General features: G+C 45.4%; 1 long non-coding RNA gene across 1 annotated transcript; it reads left to right on the forward strand.

Annotated features, from left to right (window-relative positions):
- Window positions 1-1855: 1855 nt before the first annotated feature.
- On the forward strand, window positions 1856-3550 carry LOC144170407 (uncharacterized). Its single transcript, XR_013322610.1, has 3 exons — window positions 1856-2030; window positions 2859-3012; window positions 3458-3550. It is a non-coding gene; the product is annotated as an uncharacterized LOC144170407 (long non-coding RNA).
- The last annotated feature ends 843 nt before the right edge of the window (window positions 3551-4393 follow it).

Raw genomic sequence — 4393 nt, forward strand, 5'->3', positions numbered from 1 at the left:
ATTTGAAGGCGAAAGCCAGCGATTATCGAAGACTTCTTCCCTGCTCCATCGTGTCTGCGGTGCCGTCTTGGTCACCTGTCATGCCGCACGCATCCGGATAATTCTTGTTGAGTCCTGGCATGGTACCGGGATAGCGCTGTAGTTACCACATTTGGCTGCGACTGTAACGGCCTGGGTTCAAATCGCATTGGAACGCAAATTTGTGTATATGTATATTTTATTCACTTATTTTCTTTTTACAACGACCGTAATTTGGTTGCATTCGTGCAGTCGCCAGCAACTACGGTCACTTTTCGCGTTCGATGAGACATCTAAAGCTTTCGCCTTAAGAAGTATGTCGAGCTTCTGATATATCTTGGTGGAATCGTATTTTCTAAATTTTGCACATAGTTCTGAAAAGAAAAAATGAAAAACACCTCCTTTTACACGCACCTCAAAATTTCATGAAAACCTCGAGACTCCAAAATTTCACGCCAACCGGTGGTCGGCCGTTCCTCGGGTCAGCTGAAGTTCATCGTACATGTTATCCTGGCAGCAGCAGAGCGTAAACGCTGTTGGTTCTTTCGGCACAGCCAGGACATCGTGATCGCAATATGGTGCACTTTGGGGCTCTTCATTGACGTCACGACGATATTGGATGCAAACGGAAAATTGAAATGCCAGACTAAAATTTCATTCCTTACAAAAGCAAAGCACAATTTTTCATCGAACAAAGAGCTAAAGATCTACCAAAGGTGTCGCCTTGCAATTGAAAGACGTTATACGATGTTCAGTGTCCCTTTAACTAGCTTAACCTATCTAGACTTTTTATTGGGTGCGTGGACAGTTTTCGTTAGATATTTGAAGCAATAAATTTTCCCACAACGTTTTGTGGTGTGTAACTATACATCCCAGAATGAAATTTCGACGAATAGCAATACCAAGCATACACCCGTCGCGGTGGCTATGGGGCTAAGACGCTGTTCTACAGTGCGCAGGGATTTGGGTTAGATCCCGGTTACTGGAGGTCGTTTTTCTGACAGAGGTCAAAAAAGAAAAACGCGCGTGTCTTGAGGTTCCGACGCACGTTTTAGATCCCGAGGGGGTTTAGCTTAATCCGAAGCCGTCCACTACGCCTCGTCTAATTAATTGAGACGTACATTCGGCGCGCAAAACCGAATTTGAATATCAAGCATGCGATTTGACACCAAAGTTCGTTCTTCGCTGTGACATCCCGCAATAAAAGCATGACGTGCTGCACTGCGCAGTGCCACAGCCCAGACAACTTTGGTACGGTGAGAATACTGATTCTTTCATTCATTTTCTGTGTAGCGAGTTCAAATTTTGGCCCAAAATGGGGTCAAGCAAAAGACATTTCCACACTAGGTTTCTGCGAAACTAAGACTCATTTTAAAACGGAAAACCAAAGGTTAAGCGCAAGCTGGGAGCATAGAGCAGGAAAGGCAAAGCCAGTTTAGTCGTCTGATACCTGCACTGTAAAAACTGGCCGTCACTTTTACGGCCAAGTGACCGTGATTTTTGACAGGAAGTCGACGTAAATGGTGAAGACTGTTGTTTCGCCGTCAACTCGATGGGAGAGGGGATAGAACAAGGAGCGAAAGGAAACAAACAAACTGATTTCTGTAATACAGCACTCTGATTGGCCGCCCAAGGCGGCTCTCGCAGTCGCCGGTGGGGCCTTTTGCTTTTTCTCTTGTTCGACGCCGGATTGTCGAAGAACGCTTCCTTTGTAGGGGACCCTTCCGAGAGGCACCGCTGCCTGTTGCTGGGGGGAGCGGGGGTCCTTCCAGGGACGCTTCCTTTGTCTCCCGTCGCGGCGGCCGCCGCCGTCCGCGCGATCAGGGGAGGAGAAAGGAAGGGACATTTTCTTCTGTTTTCGGAAAGCGTCTGGGTTGCCCCCCTTTCCCATGTCGGGGGCTCACACATACTTCTTTGAAACTGCGACGGAGCAAACGTCTCTTTTCTGGTCTCCTTCAGCAAGCAGCCATGCGCGCGGAGCTGCAGCAACAGAGCAAGTGCATCTGATAGCGGTAAGTGAACGATTTACAGCATCAAGAGATTTTTCCTTGCAAAAAAAAAAAAAAAAAAAAAACTAAAATCAGCGAACGCAATAATTGCGAAGCAAGTTCAAGTGTGCAGAGTATATTGGCTCGAATACTATGAGGACCGTCGTGTCAGAAACTGGAACCGTGTTTCTGCATCTGTAGCTTGAACAGGGCAGCACGCTCGTCGGTGCGAGCGGTCGGCGAGGGATAACTGCGCCGTGAGAACGATGACCACCATCGCGCCGGCCGTTGCATGGCCTGGAGCTTTTACTTTTTCTAGCACTTTTAATTGCCCCCAGACAGGAAACGCGTTTGCGTTTTGATGAGTTTTGTCTCCAACTGACACAGTTTCGAAATGTCGACATGGGAAGAGATGGGCGGGAATAGACAGCGGCTGATTTCGGCACCGCAGTAGGCGGGCGTTTTGTTAAGTGCACGACGAGTATGTATTGTTGTAATATAATTTTGCGCGAAACAACGCTTTTGATCGTGCCCGCGCCCCCGCCGGAACTCGGTAATAAGCAATGACTTGTCGCTTGTTCACGCCGCAGCACTGTTTCCGAAAGTTGGGGTGGGGAAGGGTAGGGGGCTGTCTACTCTTTCATCGGGTCGTGCAAAGGGCAGAAAGCGAGCAGACTAACGACTGCTTAAACTTTACGGGCCAGAAGCTTCTGGACACATGTAAACTCTGCGCGTCTTTTTTTCTCGTGCGTCGCCTTCTTGTGCAAAGTACGTATAACTGTTATTCGCGATCGTTGCATCGCTCCTTCAACTGCGACGGTACGTAAGTGCAGTAATTTTGTCGCCATGCAGGCTCGAAGATGGGTGGACTCCAGCGGGTCTTCATAGCAGTCGACGGCACCACAATACTGTGAAGCAGGAAGTGTCACCCGTCATCGTGGATTCTTCATGTTCAACGTCTGTTACCGACACGGCCACCCTCACTCTGACGATTGAGTTTGCAAAGGTAAATGAGTGTGGAACAACTTCATCTCGATAACGGTTAAAGTTTTATTAACTTTCTCATCGTTGCGGCCACGTACTAAAGAAAGCTACTGTGACTTTCTGGCAGCTTCCTTTGTTCTGTGGTTACACAGCGCGACGTGGCTTATTGAAATGTGATTGTTATTTTTTATCTTTTTACGCCAGTTTTATGCAAATACTACGTATACCAAACTTTTTCCATTTAACTTTTGCACAGCTAGTATTCTTGAAAAGTTGCTGTCTTCCTAAAGCTAATTGAAAAGATGCTGTTTCGATTGGATTAACATATTGTCATATTTGTTTGCATTGTCCACCACCTGCTTTTGTGTAGGTTGATCCCTTTTTGTTGTCTATTATATGCAATTTTGTCCAAATACCATTAATATCATGTTCCACCTAATCACAATACCAACTGTTCTATTTTTCAGGTGCTGTGGCCAATGGCTTTTCAGAAAATCAACAGGAAAGCCACAAGTCTGCTGTGCATTCCTGCATCCATTCTGCTATGTACCATTCTGCAGTAATAAATACGTGAGACGTGAGCACTGAAGCTAATCGTCGTAGCATCTTTTATCAGTTACTGCCCACAGAATGTGAAAATTGGGCAGTTCAGCCGAAGACTACATTTTACTTAAATTTGACGTCTAAATGACGGTTTGCTGTGAAACACTCAGGCCGTCATATTGACGGGCCATTTGTATTTCATATTGACAAGGACACGTCAAAATGACGTAATGAAAAAACGTCAGCCCGTCATTTTGACGACAAATTTGTATTTCAGGATGACAAGTAAGACGTCAAAATGACTAAAAACGCCATCATTTGGTATTGACGACCACCTGTCAATTTGACAGCAAACCACTTGGAAATAGAGCTGCCAGAACTTTTCCGTCATTTTGACCAAATTTTTTTTACAGTGATGTGACACACGGCAACCATAGATCTTTAAACTAAAGCCCTTTTCCCACCTCAAAAGACATTTTCTGGAAAGGAGGTGCGCTCCTGACACACAGCAACCCCCGATCTCCGTTAAGTAGCTCCCGTTACTGACACACCAATAAAGTGGCGCTAGCAGTTCTGTGGAAAAAGCATGCAGAATAGCGGAAAAAAGCCCGGCTAATAGGTCTTCTTTATTATTTTAGAGAGGAACCGTGCGTTTTATTGTTGTTTAGAAAACGTAAATGGGTAATTTCACATATTTGTACTAAACAGCAATGATGTGCTTTTTTAGCCTATGTTCCGTGCCTAATCTGGCAACAGTGGGCAGATGTTTACAAAAATGCATCACGATTGGGGTTGTTTGGTGCAATTTTTTTCATTGCGATTTGAACAATTTATGAAAGTATTATGAAATCGCATTTGGT

Source organism: Haemaphysalis longicornis, unplaced genomic scaffold (assembly GCF_048455015.1).
Source record: "Haemaphysalis longicornis isolate Haplotype H1 unplaced genomic scaffold, Haemaphysalis longicornis Haplotype H1 scaffold_1, whole genome shotgun sequence".
Lineage (NCBI taxonomy): Eukaryota > Metazoa > Arthropoda > Arachnida > Ixodida > Ixodidae > Haemaphysalis > Haemaphysalis longicornis.